This window comes from Urocitellus parryii, chromosome 5 (genome assembly GCF_045843805.1).
Source record: "Urocitellus parryii isolate mUroPar1 chromosome 5, mUroPar1.hap1, whole genome shotgun sequence".
NCBI lineage: Eukaryota > Metazoa > Chordata > Mammalia > Rodentia > Sciuridae > Urocitellus > Urocitellus parryii.
Genome location: NC_135535.1, coordinates 76,298,533 through 76,323,790, shown reverse-complemented (window position 1 = coordinate 76,323,790; position 25,258 = coordinate 76,298,533).

Genomic DNA, 25,258 nt, shown 5'->3' with positions numbered 1-25,258 from the left:
CTTGGACAGATCATTATTGTAGCCAAGCAAGTGCAAGAGGGGTTTCAATAATGTGGTGACTTATGTTCTTCCATACCTCGTAGTCTTGTTGGAGGTGTAGAGATATTAATAATTAGTCACTAGATTTATACCTGAGGAATCTCTATTTTTGCTATGGTAGGGTATAATAATGGTATAGATTTGAAATGAATAATGTCAGGTCATTTATTTCATCTTGAAGAGACCAAATTGTTTGAGCCACAGGGAAGTTATATCCTGCCAGTAATTCAGCTGATCTGTCACTGGAGCTGAACTTGTTATCCGGAGGGGAAGTTTGTCCCCTGGTTCTTCTGAATTACCTGGTCTATTTGTTTTTTTTTGTTGTTGTTGTTTGTTTTTTTCAGTAAGGTTATCAGTTTTTTTTAACATCTGGTTTTTGTGTCAAGGGATTCACGGGAATAGAATGGGGAAATCTTTTAGACAGTCCTGGGAAAGCCAGTGTAGCTTAGGGGAAAATGCAAGCAACTCACTGGGCTTTTCAAATAGGTTTTCTCGGTACAAATCTCCTGTATTCAAGAGTTTACTGTTGCCAGTTTAAAGTTAGAGTCCATATCTTAGTTATTTTCAAAAATGAGCTAGAAGAACATAGTAAAATAAGGGATAAAAGGATAGCTTAAAGTCCAATGCCAAAGATCACATGTGACGTGGAGATCATTGATAAGCAGCCAGTGATTAGAAGGTGTCCTGCACAGCTGGACTCTCAGCACTGGGGTCCTCAGCAGGGGTATCCAGAATTACTTGAAACTGAGCTTCCTCATCAAATGACCACAGCAAGAAAATCATAGATGAAGAACACTTGGAGAAATGCCCTTGAACTCCATTTGAACAGTTAATGCTTGATGGAGAGATTTAATCAAGCTAAAGCAGATACAGCTGGGCTCTGCTGTCTCTCAGACAACCATTGTGTCCAAAAGAAATGGTCCATGACTTCTTTGATCAACCACTAGATTGGTCTATCTTTACTTGTACTCCCCTAATGACAGTGTTTTATTAAGTGCTTATTATTTTGTAAATCATTACAGATCCTGTTTACAATTTTAAGAAATGTTTCCTATAGAGGAAATATTTTCAGAAGTAGCATTTTTGGCCTTGTAATCTAAAAATACATATATCTCTACACCTTTTTCTAGGCATAACATCAAGTAACCAAATTCCTAGATAATAAACACATTTTACAAGGTAAATAATCTATTTTCTTGGCTTCTTTTTTTTTTTTTTTTTTTTTTACTCCAAACTAAACTTGAACCTTCCCAGGTCATAGAAAAGTTTATTTCTTCAGTAGAAGAAGAGAACTTGTGGTTATCATCCTCCTGACTATTCCTTATACACAAAGTTAGACTTGAGGCAGGAGAGAATATCATGTGAAGATAATAATTATATCTTTTATTTTTTAATTTAGAGTAATAGTGGGGTTTTTGTTTGCTTTTATTTCTGAGTGCTTGATTAGTAGCTGTTGAAGAGACAAACTAACCAAATGGGGAAAATGGGCCTGAGGACAAGTAGCCAGTCTACTCCTATCTACAAATCAATTTATAAAAGTGCTGCTCTTTCTGGGCACAGTGGCACATGGCTATAATCCCAGCAATTTGGGAGGCTGAGGCAGGAGGATTGTGAGTTAAAAGCCAGTAAGACTCCTAAAGCACAAGTAGTAAAGTCAAGAATCATTAAATGGGATGGTATCAAACTGAAAAGCTTCTTCATAGCAAAGGAAACGATTAAGAATGTGAACTGAGAGGCTGGGACTATAGCTCAGTGGTAACTTGCTTGCCTGCCATGTGTGAGGCACTGGGTTTGATTCTCAGCACTTCATATAAATAAATAAAATAAAGGTCCATCAACAACTAAAAAAATTAATTTTAAAAAAAGGGCTGAGGTTGTGGCTCAGTAGTAGAGTGCTCACCTAGCATATGTGAGACACATGTTCAATTCTCAGAACCACATAAAAATAAATAAACAAAAATAATAGCAGATGGAGTAAAAAAGAAAATTAAGAAAAACAAAAGGAAGGTGAACAGAGAACATACAGGATGGGAGAAAATATTTACCACCTGTACCTCAGATAAGGCATTAATTTACAGAATATACAAAGAACTCAAAAACTTAACACCAGAAAAATAAATGATCCAATCAATAAGTGGGCAAATAAATTGAACAAACACTTCACAGAAGAAGAAATATGAATGGTCAAAAACATATGAAAAAATGTTCAATATCTCTAGCAATTAGAGAAATGCAAATTAAAACTACACTGAGATTCCATCTCACTCCAGTCAGAATGGCAGTTACAAAGAATAAAAGTAGCCAGGTGTGGTAGCACACACCTGTAATCCTAGTGGCTCAGGAGGCTGAGCAGGAGGGTCTTGAGTTCAAAGCCAGTCTCAGCAAAAGTGAGGCACTAAGCAAGTCAGTGAGACCCTATATCTAAATAAAATACAAAATAGGGCTGTGGATGTGGCTCAGTGGCCAAGTGCCCCTGAGTTCAATCCTCAGTTATTCCCCACCCCCAAAAAAAGAATAAAAGTAACAATAAATGTTGGTGAGGATGTAGGGGAAAAGGTACTCTCATACACTGTTGGTGGAACTGCAAATTGAAAAACCACTTTGGAAAGCAGTATGGAGATTCCTTAGAAAACTTGGAATGGATCTACAATTTGACCCAGTTATCCCACTCCTCAGTCTATACCCCAAAGACTCAAAAACAGCATACTACAGTGACATAGCCACATCAATGTTTATAGTAGCTCAAGTCAAACAGCCAAGCTATAGAAACAAACTAGGTGTCCTTAAAAAAGATGAATGGATAAATAAAATGCAGTACATATGCACAAGGGAAGAAAAATGAAATAATGGCAAGTGCTTGTAAATGAATGGAACTGGAGAATATCATGCTAAGTGAAATAAGCCAGTCCCAATGAATGAAGGGCCAATGTCTTGTCTAATAAACAGATGCTGACCCCAAACAAGTGAGGGTAGGGAGGGGAATAATAGAAATCCATTGGATTAGACAAAGGGAAACAAAGGCAAGGGCGGCAGAAGGGGAATAGGAAAGACAGTAGAATTAATCAGACATAACTTTCCTAGCCTTGTATTTGAATACATGACCAGGGTAACTCTGCATCATGTAAAACCAAAAGAATGGGATCCTAAATAGAATAAATTATACTCTATGTATGTGTAATTTGCCAAAATACATTCTACTTTCATGTATAACTAAAAAGAACATTTAAAAAAAATGCCAGCTTCAGCAACTTAGAGAGGCCCTAAGCAACTTAATGAGACCCTGTCTCTAAATAAAATATATATTTTTTAAAGGGCTAGGGATGTGGCTCAGTGGTTAAGTGCCCTGGTTATTCTTTTGTATAATGTTACCTGTTTATTCTTTTCTTGGAGTATTGCCTAAATTAAACACACAAAGCTTTTAATATTTCCTATTTTAGCTATTCAAAATGTTTCTCCAGGCTGGGGCTGTAGCTCAGTGGTAAAGTGCTTGTCTTGCATGTGTGAGGCACTGGGTATGATTCTCAGCACCACATAAAAAATAAATAAATAAAGGTACTGTGTGTGTTCATCTACAACTAAAATAAAAAACAAAACAAAACATTTCTATACCAGTTATCTTTGTGTCTTATACCAGTTATAGGGCTGCTGCAACAGTTATCCATGAACTGAGTGGATTATACAAAAAAAAACCCAAATTATTCACTCACAGTTCTGGGATCCAGAAGTGCGAAACTGAGGTACAAGCAAGGAGAGCCACATTTCCATATAAGGCTCAGAATCCCTGTTGCTTTCTCTTTGTCTTATTCCTTTGGGCTCTAGGCCTTCACTGGCCTGTGACTGCCTGAATCCAGTCTTCATCTCCAGTTTCATGTGGTCTTCTTTGTGTTTGAAGCTTCCCCTCTTGTATCTCTTGTAAGGGCCCTGTTATTGGATTTAGGGCACACTCATACAATCAAGGATCATTTCATCTGAAGACACTTAACTACATCTACAATAACCCTTTGTCCAAACAATGTAACATTCATAGGATCTGGTTATTATAACATGGACATATGTTTTTTGGAGGCCACTTTTCAATCCACTATGTGGCATAAGAATTATACATATCTGATGTTGTTTGATGGCAGCATACAGAAAAGGAGAGGAGGCTGAAAAAATTTAAAAGTGTACCAGAACTGATTAGGCAGCATAGTTCCAGGAAAGGAAGCATTACCCTGATCATAAGCATCATTTATTGGGAATCTAGGAAATGCATAGCTATATATTAGGTGCCATACGTTTTATAGGTCAGCATAGGTCTTGTCCTCAGGAAGCTACAGGCTACGTGGCCAAATCTCAGAGTACTCTGATTTACTCAAAGTATGATTTTTTTTGTAGTTGTAAATGGACAGCATGATTTTATTTTTATTTATATTTGTTTTTTTGTGCTAAGGATCGAACCCAGTGCCTTACACATGATAGGCAAGTACTCTGCCATTGAGCCCCAGCCCCAGCCCTCAAAGTTGAATCTTCTCCAAAGTTTATTCTTTTCTGTTTCAGTTTTCCTCTTTGGCAATTATGAATGTCAATTATTCACCTTTTAGAAAACAACAAATATTAATTAAACTTGAGGGCAACCATGTGAACCATCTTCATTTGAAGATCTTCTTTACAGAAATAGACCAAAGATCTGTGAATCCTTTCAGTTATCTCATACAATAATTGCAGCCACAGTGATTAATCCCTGACTTTTCAGTCAACAACTTTAATATTTCAATCTAAGCCATCTTAAAGACAAATTATCCATAGTGATATTAATTATAACAAGATTTTTTGAGAGTGCAATCAAGTGCTTCAGAAAATCACTCAGGTTCATTGCTTTCAAAGTCTACACAGTCCAAATTTCATGAAAATGCAGCGTCCTCTAAATAATCTTGTTTTAAAGAACAAATAAGATATCTGAGGTAGAGAAATATGTTTATATCCTATCTACAAAAAAAAAGAAATTCTGTGGCAAAGGATAGAGAAAACGTGCACAACACAGAATCTATAGATGTATTTACTAAAATAATGTTTTAAAACTAACACTTGTCTTACTTTTCTCTTGGGACTATTATGTGAAAGGAGATAATGCATAAAAAGTTCTATATTTGATAATATACGCCAAACAGGCAGTATTTCTCTTATTTCCAGAATATCTCTTACATTTTTATGAATTTTTGATATTTAAAGGAATATTTATTTTTTGGAAATTGATAACAGCTCTAGGAGAAACTACATCGCTTCTCTATTTCTGTGGGCAGTGTTTCTCAACACTTCCCTTTGTTATCCAGAATGCACACATGTAAGTCCCCACACACATAATTTCCATGTTCATCTTAAGAAGTTTGTGATATCTATTCTTGGAATAAAAACAAGATTGGGGAGGGAGTTATCAGTGGAAAGAGGCAGTAATGGAGTTAATTACCATGTGATAAAAACAATGAGAGTGTGAAGTAAATGTCAGTTGTTAGTCAACCAAAGGAGGAGGGAACAGATGCTTGCTTAGACAAATATACAAAAAAAGAGGTCAACTCTAGAGACTTTTAGAGAATCCCAAATAAACCAATAACTCAATTGCTCAATCAGCCTGTGACAGGTCCCAAGTGTTTTCTGATGCTCATATTTTAAAAATACAAATAAGCATTTTTGAAAACAAATAACAAGTTACAATGTAAAAATAGGAATTCATCCTGAGCATGATCATTTTAGTAAAAATAACCATTTTGGTTTATTTTTACTCCTTTTCATTCTAAAAATTTTTGAGTTAATGAAAATAAGTATAGATTTATTTCATTTAAAAACATGTATGTACATTTTCCCTTGAGTTGCTTAAGGATTTGTGCTTTAAAAGCTTAAGAATATTTAATTGCACTGATAATGTAAATTTTGATGGACTACATTTGAATAGAAATATAAATAGTTTCCAGTTGGTCAGTAAATCATAAGCCAATGTGCTACTTAAAAAAAAAAACTTTAAAAAATTTAGGGAACACAGTCCCAAAATGCAATTTTTTAAACTTAGGGCTGAGTTTATTTGCAGCTACTTACTTTATTTGTGACATCATTTTTCTCCCAAACACATTAAATATACATTTGTTACTAGTTCATTCATTCAATATAATTTTTAAACTCTGCTTGAGCTATTATTAACTGGAAGCATATGATAAAAAATAATTAAGAACCTATGACATTCAAGGATCAAATTTTCAAGTGAGCAGAAAAGAATAGTAAACAAATATCATTGTAATTTTATACAGGTCTAAATGTTTTGAAGAAAATAAAGTATGAACATGTGGGAGAAGGGTGGGGATGAATTGGAAGTGAAAAATTAAAAAGAAGAAACTTGAGACTTTTTTTTTCTTCAAAGGATACTCTCCTAACTCCCACATGAACCATCTCAGAAATTTAAACATCATCCGTTTTTTGTACACTTTTTCTGTATAGAAAAATAGAAGGGAAAAACAACTCAAGAATAATGATTCACTCAGAATTTGGAAGTGAATCAATGTTGATGGCATAATTTTTAGGAAAGTATTTTAAGAATAAGAACCCAGGAATCCCAAGAACCAATGGTGACTAAAAGAAAGGTTTCTTTCTACATTCTCATTTCTTCCATTCTGTTAGAAGTCTTTTCTTTCAGATCCCCCAGGTGCAGATGGAATAAATAGAGAATGACTCATTCTTTGACTTTGTCTTGCTAGTATCAAAGCACCATGCCTAAATCAAAAATTCTTTGAGGTACAGCGTAAGCAGTAACCCTTCTGTCACATTTAAGAGACAAGGTATGACCAAATGCTATTATCTAAAGGGATCTTGGTGTGAAAATTGGAATTAAGTATTATAGTCTTTTGTTCTTGAAATAAGTGCATATTCCCATCATGAATGAATTTTATTCTTGTTTTTATAATATCACTAATATAAAATTAAATTGCACTAGATTTTTTAACTCCCTGAAATCAACCTTCAGTTTGCATCCTACAGCATAATACTAACATTTAATCTTAATGTAGTTGTGGGTTTCAGATGTTTTTAATCTTAATGTAGTTGTGGGTTTCAGATGTTTTTGCCATATGTCTTCTTTTTAAGTCAACAACCTCAACTCTATTTGGAACTGAAAATCAAGCCTGTTTTGTTTGTTTTCTTTGCTTGATTTCAAGTTTTCTGGCTAGTAGGTTTGGGGAGTGGCAGTGTATTAAATCTGGTATTTGACCTTAAGTAGGAGCAACAAAATTAAATGATTTCACATCGTGCAAAGAAGGAGAGGGAGCTTGTGCTACTAGGATGAGTGTCATATGGTCATAGGTTATGATCTCTTCACATGAAAATAATAACCATTTTTATATATAACAAGATAAATGTACTAAATGAGGACTTTTGATACACCTCCACTATTCCTGTGGTGTCTTCTCTATGCCCCAGGCATAAGAGTCTCCCTTCTTACCATGTTTAACACAATTTGTCTCCAACATCAGAGTATGTGCATTTAGAATAGTTTCTGTAATTTATATGTGTCCAAGAGAGAAAGAGCATGAATCCCATTCATACCTGTGGGGCTTGGGATTGTACTGAATGTGCTTCAAAACAAAATGGGCATGTGGACCCAAGAGAAAAAATAATTATTACTCCTGAGGCCCGTGGGAGTCACTCAGTAGAAAAGCACATGCTTACGAAATATGCACGATCCTGGATTCAATCCCTAACACTCTTCCCCAAAATAATAATAATTATCATTGAATAAACAAGAATTTAATGAAGTGGGCCAGATGTGGAAGGAACAGAATTTCACAAAATCTGTCTCTAGGGTATTCTTCAGCAGTCAGGTCAGCTCTGCTTCCTATCATTCCCCACAGAACTTCTGTGGAGATTCTGTGATTTGGGAAATGGGTAAGAACCTGTTATTAAAAAAATGGTTCTGATGGCCATGGTCTGGAGCTGCAGAACTCTACTAGGGATAGCATCAAAGTTAGTTCCCCAGAAGGAAATCCTAGACTGAAGAAGAACCAAGAGAAATTGAAAAAATAAGCAGAGGGAGAGTAATAAAGAACATGTCACTGGATAAGGCAGGTGAAGTAGGCAGTGGTCAGCCAGCAGGGCAACCAAGGGTAGCAGAAGAAACAGACAGCAACTGCCTGGAGGCTACAACTCCGTGCTGGAGGACAGCACTTGAAATCAGCCTGCATCTCCTACTCACACCGACTCCCAGCCACTCTTGTGGGTTAGTGTCCAGTCCCAAGACTTTTTAGACTGATGAGGAATACAGAGCATTTTATTACATATATTAATTAATACCCTGGAAATTCTCAGCTATATTGGTGGCAAATAATTATAGGAAATTATTGATATTCCTTTTATCAAGTTGAGTAAATGCCCAGAGCAGTGGCACTTTGTAGTCAGATATGCTGTGTTCCATAAAATGTAACAATTTTTCTTCATTGATTTGTGAGGCTGTTCACATTAAACCCAGATTGTACATGATTAGCACTGTAAAGACTTTCCGATTATTACCTTTTCTCTGTCAACTCTTTAAACAGAGCAGGGCTCCTGTTTTTATCTTGTTTGAATCATAGAGAAATCCCTGTTCAGAGAGATGAAGTAAGTTTTGATCTCTGAGATAACACCCCAGAAACTTATTGTTTTAGTTGCATATACTGTGAATTGTCTATTTAATCTTATTTTCCATGTTTGTTAATTTTTCTAAGTTTTTGATATTCACACACATATATATTGTCCGACATTGGTACAGAATTCTTTGAGTCAAAAAACTAGAAAGTAGTTTTGTTTTGTTTTGTTTTAATTTGGAGTGAATCTTTGTAGTCTCAACCTTCCAGTGAGAGAGGAAACTTTCTGATGAAAACAACCTAGCCTTTAATTCAATCCATTTTCTATTGTGGCTCTGTCCATAGAGTAGAAATCTTATGCATTTCAAAGGACTTTCTAAAAAATTGTCACAGTATTAAGAAGTTTTCTTTATTTCCATAGGTCAAGCAGTGAACAAACTACTTTTCCAGACTCTGCAAGAAAGAAAACTACTTAGAATATGACCCAAGGGGTTAAAAAAGTAGGAGACTAACAAATACTAAATATTTATCAAGAAAGAATTAGTTTAGGGCTGGGGATGTGGCTCAAGCGTTAGCGCACTCGCCTTGCATGCGTGTGGCCCAGGTTCGATCCTCAGCACCACATACAAAACAAAGATGTTGTGCCCGCCGAAAACTAAAAAATAAATATTAAAATTCTCTCTCTCTCTCTCTCTTAAAAAAAATTAGTTTAAGAAAATGTTTCAACCCAGTTTCATGTTAAATAGGAAATGCCTGTGCCACCCTTTGTCTAGGTGTGATAGTCAATGTTGCCAGACCAGTCTTTGTTCCTGTGACCAGGACACCAAGGGCTGTATTTGACTCCCATGCCACAAATGCCACTGCTCTTACACTGAACACCAAACTGTCCTCAAACCCTGTGACACAGTTTGTCAATATTTGCCTCATTTTCTGGGGTTTGTAATCCCCATGGAATAGCTAGCATTAATATAGTCGTTTCTCTGTACCAGTTACTGTTCCAAGTACTTTACAGAGATTATTTCCCTAACCCCATAACCACCCTGTGAAGTATATGCTTTTTGCATCTTCATTCTACAGATGTGAAAATGGAGGCAGAAGGATGGTAAATAATTCCCTCATAGCCACACTGCTGTCTGGAAAATGCAAGCCGGGAGCTGAATCCAAGTTCTCAAGCTCCGAAGCTCACACTCTTAACTTCTTTGCTGTTTTGCCCCTAACTGCATAGGCTAATTTTGAATGTGGTTTACTACTACTTCATAACAACTCAGTCATATGTATTAATTTATTCCACATCATTTAAAGGACATATTTGGAGAGCCAGCTACCATCCTTTGCTCTGGACAAACACATAGACATTTCTCAAAAGAAGTGCATGTCCCAGTGAGAAAGTCTGAAAAGTAAAGCCATGGCTGCATGCTGTGCAGCATGTACTACAAACCAGTGGTAGAAAGACATCCACAGGGAAGCATGAAGGAATGTCTATATCTAAGTGAGTCAGGGAGGCTTCTTATGGAATGACAATTGAAGAAGATTAAGAGTGACCTAAGTAGAGGAAGTTGGAAGGCAATTCTAGGTCAAAGGTATCTGCTATAATGTGGTAGGACTTGAAATGACAAAGGACACTGGGCCTGATAGCTTACATTGTAGATAACTTATATTGTAGATATATTCATTGCTTTCAATATTTCTAGAATTGAGGTGAGGGATTTACATTCATTACTTCATTTAATCCTTACAACTTCCAAACATAGAATCTGTCACTATTCCACTTTATATGTGAAACAACTGAAGCACAGAAATGCTGAATCATTTGGCCAAAGTTGTACCAACAGGATTTGCACTAAGGTAAGTGTGTTAGTTTTCTATCACTGTGACTAATACCTGAGATAAATAACATAAAAGAAAGAAAACTTTATTTTGGTTCCTGATTTCCAAGGTTTCAATCCATGGTTTCTTGACCTGTTGTTTGGGCCTGTGGCAGCAAAGTACATCATGGTAGAGCATAAGCAGAGCAGGATGCTTACCTCATGACCAAGAGGAAACACAGAGAGAGGAAGGGGTCAGGGTCCCCATATCCCGTTCAAGGGCTTACTCCTAGTGAACTAACTTCTTCCCACCTCTTAAAGGTTCTGCCACATTCCAGTAGCACCCCAGGCGAGTGACCAAGACTTCAACACATGAGACTTCAGGGACATTTGAGAACCAAACTATGGCAGGAGGTTTCTATAACTCATGCCCTTTATTCTGCACTATACCGGCAATCTCATGATGATCATACTAGGCCAAAGCAATTAAATTTTCTACCTTACTTCTGTAGCAGATATGCTCAGAGGCTGCCATCTGCTAAGGCAAATTCTCCTGGGCTGGTTTGTTTTATGTGTCAGCTCAGTTTGTCCCATAATAATAGCCACAATTTATTAGTGCTTTCTGTTTGTCAAGTTTTATGTTCCCTATTTACTCTAATTTGCACCTATAACAATGAAGTAGGTGATAAGTAATGTTAGAGAATAAACTGATTAATATTTGTTATGGTTTAGATGTGGTGTCCCCCAAAAGCTCACGTGTGAGACAATGCAAGAAGATTTAAAGGACAAATGATTGGGTTATAGTCTTAACCTACTCAGTGAATTAATCCAGTGATAAGGATTAACAGAGTGGTTAACTGAGGTGCTAGGTTATGGCTGGAGGAGGTGGGAATTGGGACATGGCTTTGAGGTATATATTTGTATCTGGTAAGTGGAGACCTCTCTTTCTCTCTGCTTTCTGATCATCATGTAAACTGCTTCCCTATGCCACACTCTTCCTCCATGATGTTCTGTCTTACCTTGAGCCCCAAGGAACAGGGTCAGCCTTCCATGGACTAAGACATCTGAAACCATGAGCCCTCAAATAAATTTTTCTTCCCTAAAAAGCTGACTAACACAATATTACACAGCTATTAGTGTCACAAAGTTCAAACTCAGTTTGATTCTGAAGCATTATTTCTTTTGCCATATTCCTTTCATAAAGCATTGCAATTTTCCCATAAGCTTGTTTTACAAAAACAGATATTTGGAAATAAAGTCTTAGGATTTAATATGACCAATTCCAGTGCTTGGTTTGCCAGGTGCTATTTAATTGGCACTACTCAGATAAATGTGGGAAGCTCAACTATTAATGCATGATTTACTGTTGTTTAAACATTTATGATCTTGTTTCCTGGCAGTGAGTTCTCATCAATTTATGATGTGATTCCCCTGTAGCCAAGTAAGCTAAGTCTTTCTAAAGTGACCTTAAAATGTAAACTTCTAAATTTCTGAGATTTTTGCAACTATTTTAGGTAAATTAAATGCTTCTAACCCTTGAATTAGTTCAGAGTAAAGCAGCAGTGAGTGGTTTGTATGGTTATGATAAAACCTTCAAGTAGTTTAAGGCATTTTCATTGAGTATGAAGTAGCTCACTATAAAGCAGTGCTTTTTGTTCATAAAAACTCTACTACAACAGTCATCATGCTATAATGGTTAAGGGAAATTAGCCTAGGTTTGAATTTTAGATCTACCACTTAGTTGCCTTAGCTTCCTTTTTTATGAAATAGAAATAATGGCCATAGCTACCTCTTTGGGTGAATGGAGATATTAAATGCAAAAGCATGTGCCTTAAAAATACAAAAACATGGGGCTGGGGGTGTGGCTCAGCAGTAGAGCGCTGGCCTATCACATGCGAGGCCCTGGGTTCAATCCTCAGCACCATATACAACTAAAAAAATAAATATTAAAAAAAATTTCAAAAACAACTTAGTAAAGCTGGGCAAAGTGTAGGTGTTTTATTACCTTCCCCACTAAGCTCTATCTCTATTTTGTCTTGTCTTTCACTTTTTCCAGTGTAACAGTTCCATTCTAACTTGTTTTATCTTTTACTTGACAATTGCAGTCCTATTCCTTTAGAACATGTAGGTCTTTACCACCTGCTGTAGTTTAAATGTGTTGCCTTCAAATTTTAGGTGTTGCCACTGGGATCATGCTAAAAGTATGGGGCTTTGGGTGATGCTCAGACCATGCTTCTTCCTTGTGATGGGGATAAATGCACATACAAAAGACGCTTTATGCGATATTCATTTAGCCATATAATAATGCCACAAGAAGCCCCTCACCAGAGACCAGAGCCTTGAACTTGGACTTCCCAGGCTCCAGAACTATAAGAAATAGGATGGTCTTCTTTATAAAATTCCTGTCTCAGGTATTCTCTTACAGCAGCACAGAATGGACCAAGACATTACCATATTTGTTTCCCTGTTTTTTTGTTGTTTGTTTGTTTGTTTAGCTTTGTTTGTTGTTGGTTTTTTTTTTTTTTTTTTTTTTTTTTTACTAATTCACAATTGGTCAACATTCTCACCCACAGCCTGCGTCGGGAAGGTGTGGAGGTATGGGCTGGATGGAAATAAAAGTCTGAAAATGTAACATGAAGAAAGAAAGGATACAAGAAATGTAATGTGAATTGAGGGCTTGACGGGCGGAAAAAGACCCTAACAAGGGAGAAAAAGCCAGCAAATGCTTTATTTATAGTGAGGAATTTATTGTGAGGAGGGGGTTCTTCAAGGTAAACAAGAAGGAGAGGCTGTGGGGAAGGTGGCCTGACTGGGGACTTGTCACTTCGCAGTAATTTTTCCTCCTCCAGGCAGCTGGTGCCTCAAGGTTAGATGGGGCACTGGTATCTCATTCCCCCTCCGGGGAGTTGCATTTGAACCTAGGGCTGTCTGAACCAATATCTGCTGTAACACAGAATTCTGCTTGAGCAGAACGTTTGCCAAGGAGAACTCTTGGTGTAATCTCAGATGGGTGAGATTACACCAAGAGTTCTCCACTAGGATCACCTCCACTTTGAGACTGCTCAGACAAGCCGGCAGTTCATTCACAACATCCAACATGACAATTTAATAGTTCAAAACCCTTGAAACTTTTCTTGTACAATCATTTCCTCTTTGAACATTCCATTCGTGCCATATTTAATCTAAAGTACCCAGAAGCGTATAAACAGGTATGTTTTTAAAATTGTGTGATGCAGAGCACTGACTTTGGCTTACCCAAACACAGGCCCACTTACAGGTCTGATACCAACTATCAAGTCGGTCCATCTAGATTGTATTTCCAGAATCTGAAGAATGTAGAGACTATTTCCTTGGTCTCACAGACTTTGAAGTTGGAGTAAAAAAACGAAAGATGCAGCAATCTCTTCTCAAAAATATCTGATTCTCATGGATTCATCATACAGAGTCTTATCTCCCTATCCCAATAACGCAGGAGGCCATAGCAATTACTCTTAATGATGTTTGCCCAATGTCATGTGCCTTGGTGGAAACTGCCTAGGCTGTTTAAAGGTGATGAAATAGTGTATTTTCTCTGGCTTGATTGTGGTGCCAGGAAAGGAGCCCATATGCTGACTTGCCTTTGCTCTGGGCAATATCCTGAGGAGTGGAGAGCAATCTGCTTGACCTACTTGACATAAGTTCTCCCCTGTGGGGTGCAGGTTATTCCTAGGGAAAATTTATGAAGAATGATTTAGCTCCTTTTTTTAGGCCAGTTGTCTATGGATACTTGTTAATATTTGGCGCCAAAATGACATAGATTATAAGAGATTTTAACAAAATAAAGTTAAGAATGGAGCCAGACTTCTTAAAATGCTGTCTCCATCATTTAGTGGCCTTATTAATTTGGAGTAAGGCAATTCAGCTTTGTGGTGCTATATCTCAAAAGTGGAGATAACGATAAAACCTGCTATGTAAGGTTATTAAAAGGATGAAATAGGATAATACGTATATAAGACTTAGAAAACAGAAAGTACTGAGTACTTGTCAAGTTGTTGGTGGTGGTAGTGATATGAAGAACGGTAGTTTTATTCTGTTGCCTTCCTTCTCAGAAATGCCCTGCTGGAATCTAGATTTTTCTCCAAGCAATTTACCTAGATGATGAAATCCACCTTGTTGGTTTTTATATTATCACAACCAGCAAGTAATTCTTACCATAGGACCATAGCATTTTATGCACTCTGGAGACAAGGCAGGCATTCACTCACACATCTAAACTTTGGATCTGCCAAGCTGCCCAACAGAGCTTTTTTTGAGTGCCAAAGTACATAAGGACACCTGAAGTGTGCTTATGTGTATATGTGAAGATTTGCTCATTGTTCATTCATTTTAGCCAACTAAATAGTCAGTAAGCATGGCTTATGTGAAAAGCATAAAAACTCAGTGATGCTTTAATATCAGCTGGAAGTAAGATGGTAACTATCTTGGAAAGTTCTTAAAAAGTTACTAAGCAGGTGAATGCATGAGATATTTAAGTCTTAGATGAACAGATGGTGGTGGTGGTAGAGGTAAGTCCACAGTTAAATGTTATGGTATTAAAAATAAAAATTGTAAGTTAAAATTGGAGTTCATTTGGATTCAATGAAGAAGTTAAAAAGATAAACTGCATTATACTTGCAGGTTATGCCTCTCACAAGAGCACAATGAAGACTAATGACCTTGACTTTATTAAGATCAATTTTCTGTAACTGCAGCACCTCCAAAATATTTTCTGGCATGCAATGTTGTTACTGTACTATGCTATTTATCAGTGTCATTTTTTTTCTGGTACCAGTAATTTATGTATAAATTTAAACCTTCGCCATGTATCTTTATTTGATCAGATAGAGCACCATTTTTTTTTCTGGACCACATGATGAAAAGAGCCAATTTATTTAACGTTTTTGGAATGGAGGAAGAATTTTATTAAGACTCAGAATTTATTTATGGAGAATTTTTTACCTATTTACCATAAAATACCTACTCTTGTGTTTAAAAAGGATTCCTTAGTTTTTCTTATTCTTGTTTCCTGGATCCTGAGTCATTTTTATTAAATGTACTCTTCTTGACTTTTTCTCTCTTGGTGGTAGAGCATTAATAGGGAAGATGGCTTATAGGATCACTATTAATCAAAAAAGTAAATAATCTTAAGCAAGTTACTCTTAAATTTTCACTGTTTCTCCTTTATAGAATTCATATGAATTTCTTCCTTAAAGATCTTAAATAGCTGATCTCTGCTTCATCTAAAAACTCAATAACATTTAGTCAGTGCTTAATTTATGTTTAATGAGGATAATTTATGATTTTTTCTTTTTTTTTCTTATTTCTTTTCTTTCTATTTTATTTTATTTTTTTACCAGGGATTGAACTCAGGAGCACTTAACCACTAAACCAAATCTTCAGCCCTTTTTATTTTTTATTTTTACTTAGGGTCTTGCTAAATTGCTTAGAGGTTCACGAAGTTATTAGGCTGGCCTTGAACTTTTAATTCTTCTGCCTCAGCCTCCTGAGCTGCTGGGATTATAGGCATGTGCCACATGCCTGGCTATATATTGACAGTGAACATGGTTTTAAAATTTCCATTACCTTTCTTTTATTCAAGGATATTTAAATTAGTTGGTGTTTTTTTTAAAAAAAATAAGCATGAAGAAACAATTATTTCAACTACTTCTCTGCCATGGAATTCTCAAAAGCTTGCAAAAGTCCAATGATTACAGTTGATCTTAGAGGCAGAGGAGCAGAAAGTAATATAAACAATCACGAATCATGGATATGTTGCTCTGACAGTGATGTTGGCTTTTGTGTGGGAATGTGAAATCTCTGGGTAGCATCAGAAAGTCAAAGTGTACACTGAGTACACTGGCACATACTCCTTTTTTTCAGTCTCTATTTTTCCCCAAATATTTTTCTCCAGTTGTTTAGAAAATCTATAATAATAACTTACATTTACACATCCCTTTCATCTCAAAGAATGCCTAATGTTTTTGAAAATCAAACACTTGTATATTCTTCATCTACATTTAATCCTTTTTATGCCTCAATTAAACAGAAATCTAAAGTAACAAATTCTTTTCTGCTTACATGCACTTTGACATTTTAGGGCTGACAACTTTAATCATGATCCTCATAAAACAAGTATAGGATCTTTTCTGGCATCAAAATAGTCCCAAAGAGGTTTAATTAAAACGAGGTGGCTGATAGGCTGCTTTTGATTACAGCAGGACAAATCAACTTAACCTTCACAATGTGATGACATAAAAGGCAGAGCTTACACGGAGTTTCACCATTGCATCCATATATTTGAATTAATTAGATTGATGTTCTGACATTCTTTACTGTCTGACTATGCAAATAAAACTCTAATCTCGATGCCAAAAAGAATGAGCACAAGTAGAAGGAAAGAAAAGAGGAAATTCTCTTACCAGCATGTTGCTTTTCTTGCCTATGGCTGTAGGGGGCCGAGGTGGGGATTCACAGTTCTATTTGTGAGATGAATGGATAGAATTGACTTGCACAGAGATTCATCAAGGTTTACCATTTAAATAATAATTCCAAATCCTTTGGACATAGACAGTTTTGAAGATAAATTCTGATTATCATACACATTACAAGGTTATTTGTAAATTCTGTCATGGTTGAATATTTTGAAACATGAAATTATCAAATCCACAGAGAGGCAATTTGAGTTCTTCTGAGCTCAAATTAATCACTATATGTGTGGAAAACCACTTTACTCCCACTGAGATACCAATATGTTGGTCAAGGATCATTTCTCTTTCTCTTCCTAAACATGTCAATAGAAGTCAAAACTCCAGCTGTTTTCTTTAATTACCTGAGCAAAAATCTATTACACAGGTAGTTCAAGTTTTAATTTGCCCCCTATTAGGACACTAAAATGTCAAGAGAAAAAACACATGATTCGGACCTAACATATAGTCTGCAGAAGTTACCTCATTTGAGAGCTGGAGTATTTGGACCTTCTTTTGCAGCTTAATCATCTGTTTCATTTCTATTGCAGGCTAAATTTTAGCTGGTCATTGATTTGGGGTTTCTTTTTCATATTGCTCAAAGTGGGGTCAATTCTCAACTTCTAGTTTAATAATTGTTCAGAAAGGGTACACACTAGTTTTGATCTGGCCTTTATGTGTCAAGACTTTCTGGTGCCCCTGGTCCTTTCTGCTAATTTCATGGTACAATTTATCTAGCTGTAACCATGTGTGAAATTCCCAAGCATTATGTCATTTTGTCAAGTTGTTTACAGTATTCCCCTGCAAGGTTTAAAAACTGCTGTCTCTGTCTAGGGGTGGTAAATTAATAGCACAGCTTTGTTTGATATAAATAATATAATTGTGGGTTAAATACAAAGATGGGTGCTCCAAAAATATAGGTGATATCCCAAATGACCATGGTAGTGGTCTGTGAATGTGAGATGACATTTTTATCAGGTTATTTGGACCCTTAAACTTCAATTTATTTGATTCCATGTCATGTCAGTCTTTCAGTTTTCTGTCCAAATGAAAAGCTCCAAGACTTCCTTCAGCACCACCTTTATCTTGTGGCTTATGTTGGGGCCTTCTTTCTGAGCTGTGTAGCCCCACGTTCTCTCCTAATCCCTTGTGCCAATGACAACAACACCGTTTCTATAGGTGAAATAGCCCCTGAACTCTTATCTATTAAGTACCTGCATTTCCTCTCTGAAGGTGATATTTTGCTCTTTCCAGGAGGTTTACCATGAAATAAAGCTGCTAAAGAAAGTTTTGCAGTTTCCTTTTCTACTTGGCAGTCTGCATTTCTAGGTCATATGGTAGCTTTGTTCTGCCCCAGAAGCTATTAATGAGTCAAAGTCCCACAAGAAAATAATGAACTTGGCCCTAAAGACACATGTGTAGTAAGACAAACAAATGCCTCGTGTTTGCTGGATTTTTGCTATATGCCAAACACTGTTCTGAATGTCTACCTATGCTCAATCATTTAATTGACATCCCAATGACCCAGGAGTATTAATTATATATATACATAGACACATAAGGAAAGAATATATAAATATGTGCACATGAGTAGATTATACATGTGTGTCTGTGTGTGTAGACACAAACACTGTTATGTTTGATCTTGAATGTTAACCCAAAGCCCATGTGTTAAAAGCATGGTCCCCAGAATGGCACTATTGGGACCTGGTAGAAACGTAAGGTTGAGACTAGTGGGAGGTCTTTAGGTCCCTGGGGATGTATCTTCAAAGAGGATTATGGAATTTGGCCTCCTCTTCCCTCCTCTTTTTGTTCCCTGGCTCATAATGACAGGAATTTTGCTCCTCTATAAACTTGTGCAATGATATCCTATCTTTCCACAGGCCCAACCCATGATAGACTAGAATCTTGAAAACTATGAGCAAACAAACCTTTTCTCTGTAAAAGTTGATTATCTCAAGTGTTTGTCACAGTAATGGAAAAATGGAAAGCTAACACTCTCTCTCTCTCTCTTTCTCTCTCTCTCTCTCTCTCTCTCTCACACACACACACACACACACACATACACACAGATACATATAGCAACTTCATCCTTCCAGTAGCTTACACCAAAATCTTAGTCATCACTACTTGTACTCTTTTTCTCCATATTCATATCTATAAATAAATGTTTTTTAGGTGGGGCCAGGTACATGGCACACACCTTTAATCCCAGCTATTTTCCTATTTGGGAGGCTGAGGTAGGAGGATCATATGTGCAAGGCCAGTGTGGAAAACTTAGTGAGATATTGTCTCAAAATAAAAAATGAAAAGTGTTGGGAATGTGGTTCAGTGGTAGTGTCCCTGGGTTCAATCCCTAGTACTGCAAAAATAAATAAATAAATAAATAAATAAATAAATAAATAAATAAATAAAGGAACAAACAAACAAAAGAAAAGAAAAGAAAAACTGCTCTTAGGTACTTTGAACATCCATCTAGAGCCCCTTCACTTATCATCTCCACTGCCATCACCTTAATTTAAGCCATCAGACATCTTGCCTGGATGATGGGTCTTTGCTTTTCTACCTCAAACATTCCACCCGTTTCTACTCCCATGTGAAGCATAGTGATCCTCATAAAACTTAAATTGGAACTTGTGCCTCATGTGTTCAATAGCCTTCAGTGGCTCTCTGTTTCAAAAAGAGCCCAACAATGGTCTCTCAGACCTTGTGTGACTTGCTCCCTGCTACTTCTCTCACCTCACCCCCCAGTGCTCCTCTCCTGCCCCATGGTGCTTCCACCCTGCACACACCAGACACTTCTCTCCAGTGTTTCCTCTGCCTTTCAGGCAGAATACTTCATATTCTGCCTCCAGATGTCCACTTGTCTCATGACTGACTACCTTTTTTAGGTCCTTGTTCAAATCTTACTTTCTTAATATAGAAAAGTATTTTCCATTTGTTAGATATCATTTTCATTAGGATTGAAAGATAGGCCAAGAAAGATTCAAGATCAAGACTATTTGTAGCTGTGCACTCTGATTTATTGACAGGTCATTCAACTGACAGATTAGAGGTATGTGAGAGTCAGTCTCAGCCTTTTACCTCTCTTTTGTATATGGATGTAAATTAGGGGCATCACATACAATTTGGGGTACTGTACAGCTGAGAGATAGGAATGATCTTAACCCAGTACTACCTTACATGATTGTGTTTTATATAAGCTGCTGCTCTTCTCAATTTAAAATGAGCTCTCCCTTCTTTTTGTCACCCTTTGTGTCAGATTCAGCTCAAGTGCTATCTTTTCTGCCAGGCTTTCCACAACCTCACCAAATCTTTGGTCTCTTTTCTATATTCCTGTCTCTGTCCTGAGTTTGCTTCAGTTATATTCATTGAGTTATACTATATTTCATCTCTTTACATATTTTATTATTTGTTTCTGACATAATAAAGTACTCAGTGACTGCTAGTTTGAACATTGGATAAATGAACAGATTGTAACCTAAGTGTTGTAGGCACAAATTCAAATTTTGCATGCATCAGGATCTCTGCCTTCCAAAGCTAAGAAAAATCAAAGAGCATCTGTAAGCCTACATACATGTGTCTGTATACATACACACATATGTACTCTTACCTTTATTTTCCTGATTTTGTAGATACAGGGAGCTTATTCCTAACATTGCTCACCTCATTCATCAAATCACATTACAAGACATGTTAATCTTCTAATGTGGTTTCCATCTAATGAGTAGAAAAAAATCTCTTTTTCTTTAAGTGTACTCAAATCTGGAATCAAATGAGTAATTGTTAAAGAAAGGTTTTCAAACAAATCTAAAGTGTCTAGAAGGAAAATCATCAGTTTAAAATAGGGACAATATTTTGAAATATGCTCACCCTTAATAGCCCAAATTGAATACCATCCCCTTTAACACAACTTTCTCTATCTATCATTGCTACAGAGACATTTTTCAATTACAGATCAGTTATCTAATCAATGCTATCAACCATCTCTAGATTCATACAGTAAAGTCCTCACCTGCAGTGTGTGGTTGTATTTTGAGATAGGGCCTATAAGAAGTTAATTAAGGTTAAATGAGGTCATGAGAGTGGATACCTAATCCAATGGAACTTGTGTCTTTTAAAAAGGGGAAAAAAACATTAAAAAAAAAAAAAAAAAAAAAAAAACACCAGAGAAGCCCCCTAGCCCTGTGTCTCCCCGTGATACCCTGTCCTATGTGCCTTGGCAAGTCAGGAAGAAAACAACCTTGATCTAGACTAGAACCTTGGTCATGGACTTCTAGCTTGGAGAGCTGTGAGAAAATAAATTTCTGTTGTTTAAATCACCAGATTGTGACATTTTATCATGGCAGCAGAGCAGCCTAACACATATACTGTCTTGTTTGCAATCAGTGCTTCACTACACTCATCCTAACTCCTTCAGAAACATTAAATTGGGGAGACAGAAATAGTTATCTATTTACTCACTTAAGCTTGTACTTGAAAATCATAAGCATTTATGTTTCTTGAATAACAGGTCTTTATTCCTGTTAACAAATCTGGAAGGTTTTTATTTTTCTTTTTTCCCTTTTCCTCTGTCTCTTTGTGGCAGATCGACAAAGAGATTCTTCATCATTTTTAGCAGTGAATAAAAATAAGAAGCAATGCCTAGGCAGTATGAGAACCACTCTTGCTTTTCACTAAAACTTGGCTATTTCTTTCATCCCTAAATTGTCTAGAGTGACAAACTAGAAATGCATCCTGTCCAAACCACCGACTCTTGTGAGATTTCAGTTAAAGTTATAATCTCATGAAAATGCACATTTGCAAAAGTATAATTTCAGGTGTTTATGGAGCTTGTGAAGCGCACTCAAAGACTTTCCTGAGTGTTTGAATCCCAGGTTAGGAGTGTCTGTTTTGGCTGTGTGATTCTATTCAACACAAAAGGTGGGATTTACCTGAGCTTTCTCTAAAGACTTGAAAATACCAGAGATTCCTTGGGGGGGGGGGAAGGGGGAGGTCACACAATCAGAAACAAAATTCTAAGTTTTCCACACCTATACTGCTAAGAGGCTCTCAGAAGTGAGGAGGTGTGAAATTCTGATATTGTAAGTTTTACAGTACTGAATAAACTAAGAATTTCCTAAACTCCCCAAACTGCCCACTATTATCCTAATGGAAGCTGCAAAGTAGGCTATCTGTGATATTTTTAAAATCGTGTGGGCAATGTTTCAAGGCTTGATCAGACTACACATTAAGATGAGTCATGGTGCTGACCTATACTTCAAGCCACAGAGACAAACAGCCTTAAGGGAAATCAGTTTTCAAAATCAGCTTGTACATTCTGATATATGTCATGTTATTCTAATAGAAGTGAGGGATGAGGCGTGATTTGAGGGACTCCCAGAGTTGCTGAATTTACAAGCTGCCTCTGGAACTTGGTTCATGAAAGCTCTGCCTCATACAGGGATGGAAAATCGTTTCCTGATTAACATCTTCCTCAGCACCCATGAGCCAGAGTAAAGCTAGAGATGCCTTCTGTAATATGCCCTTTCCATTTACTCCATAGGTAAGAGAAGAAGTATGTGGCATTTGTTCTTATTTTAAAATGAAAAAAAAACTAACTTTAAAAACTCTTCACTTCTAATGGCTTGCGTTTGAATGTAACAAACCATCCCCAAAGATACCGCATAAAAATAGAAGACTTTTTCATAATACTTCAATTATAATGAAAGGGCATAGAAAAGTCCCTCAGTTGTCTTCTTTATTACATTAGTTATTAAAAAAGAAAAAAAACATATAAAATAAGGTGGTTATTTTGTTACAAAGGAACAAAACAAACATGTACAGTGCACACCATGGGCAATGATGCCCACACGTCCTGTTCATGGCTGCTCTTTTCTTCTCATTAGAATGAGAGGGTTTGTTTCCTACCACTGCTTTGCATATGGGTTGGGAGATGTAATTGTTGGTGTCCTGTGGATGACCATGTGCTGAAGACCTCTTAGATATATATAAGACAAAAACTAAAAATGCACTCCAGATCCTGAAGAAACGGATTCTCAAGGGAGAATAAGAATTCACTCCTAAATCTTCAGATACAACTTTGAAACTTCCCAAGCAGTGTTTTCTTATGTCACTGCAGCAGAAATCTGTTTCTCTGGAGTCCTGTGCTATTTATGAATGCAAATAAGAAACAGAACTTCCCTTCCCTAATTGCACCTGGCAAACAGTCAGATGACAGATTGGGAATGTTCTTAGTCAGTAAATTCCTTAGACAGAGCCAAACATCCTGACACCCCCAGCAATTACACCTTTGCTTCGACCTCCCGCTTCCACAATACCCTTGGCTGTCATTTCTGTCACCATTGAGAAAATACTTAAGCTACACAGGTTTTCTTTCTGTGCACAAGGCTTTGTTTCCTAACTTCATTCTTTCCATAAATATTTGTTAGTAGATAATGCTTTTTGATTTTAAAATCATACCAGTTTCATATATTCCACCTAACACTTTTTGGAAAATATACAATTCTGTTTCACAATCATTTTCAGGCATTTTTGTTTGATTGGTTTGGTGGAAAGAGCCCTAATTTTAAATCCTAGGTCTGTCAGTTGTGTGGTCTTAGAAAAGTAAATTACACATTTTAAACCTGTGTTATCTGTAAAATGGGATTGATAATGTTTGTAATGCTTTCTTACAGAGTTACCATGATGATAAAATTCGGTAAGATAAAAGTACTTACTAAAGTGAAAAATGCTTTCAAAATGATAATACCATTGTTGTTATGTATTTAATTTATAACCCTTTACTATTACTGAAAAAAATGAGATCAAAGGTTGACTTTACATCTGTTACCCATAGTATTATTTACTTGTAAGATGACATAAAAAGTTTTTTCTTTATTTTGTGTGTGTATCTTTATGTCAATTGACTGGACATAATGCAGCCTGTCAGTCTGCTTGGGCTGCTACAACAAACTACCATTAAACAGGCTGAGTATCAACAACCCAAGTTCATTTCTTACTGTTTTGGTGACTGGTAAGTCCAGGACTTTGGCAGATTCAGTGGCTGATGAATGTGTTTCACAGGTGACCCCTGTAGCTGTGACCTCACAAAGTAGACCCAGCAAATAATCAACCTGGGGTTTCTTTTACTAGGAGCTAATCCTGTTTAAGAGGGCTCTGCCCTCATATCCCAACCACTTTCCAAAGACCTCTTAATACCAACACTTTGTGGGTTATGATTTCAACTTATGAATTCTAGAAGGACGCAAACATTCAGACTTTGGCACATTCCTTGCTCAGATCTATGGAACAAATTGGTGGAAGATCTGCATTCAGCATAAGGCTATCCATTGGAGTATATCCATATTATGGATACTATCTTTATTTAAAAATTATTCTATTTCATTAATCAAAATAGACTCTGTATAACCAATGTGATCCTGCAATTTGTACACGTGGGAAAAAGAAGAATTCATATCCCATTTGAATCAAATGTATGATATATGATATGTCAAGATCATTGTAATGTTTTGAGCAACTAATAAAAAAATAGACTCTTTAAAATAACAGTTTTCTGACCCAAAGCCCAGAGATTTCTCAATCTTGCATGACAATTGTCTGTCCTTTTCTTCTTTGCTCCTGTGCTCAACATTCTATTAAAAATGTTTAATAATTAATTAGTAGACATTTGTGCCCATGTGTGCCACAGTTACACTATCTGGGAAGTGAGTCACTTCCCAGATAGTGTAACTGTGGCACACATGGGCACATGAAGATTAAAAGAAATAACAGCATGAAGGTGTTAATACTCATGAACAACTAAGCACTAATCAAATGTTACTACATATGTGTTAGCATCTCTTGTTTATTTGACAAATGGATTGATCAACTACTAGTGGATGGTGCCTGTTTCAAGGTTCTGGATTATCAATATTGATACATTAGGCAAGGTTCCAGCTCTCAAGGAGATTATATTCTAGTTTGAAGAGGAGGGAGACAGGTGACAATCAATATGCATAATGAATAAGAAAATTGAATTACTGCTCTGGGAGTGTTAATGATCAGGGATGGGTCAAATTTATAAACTTCCACAGAGTATCAAGAAAAATTTAATTGAAAAGATGACATTTAAGGAATAATTTGAAGAAACCTATTAGTTAAGCATATATCTGGCAGAATTATTAAGATAGAGGGAACAGCCTGTCCAAAGTCCCTAAGGCAGGAGGATACCTATCATGTGTGAGAAGGTTAATTAACTCAGTGGAGCATGCCTTGGTGGGCATATGCCTGTAATCCCAGTGGCTTAGGTGGCTGGAGCAGGAGGATTTTGAGTTCAAAGCCAGTCTCAGCAATGGTGAGGTGCTAAGCAACT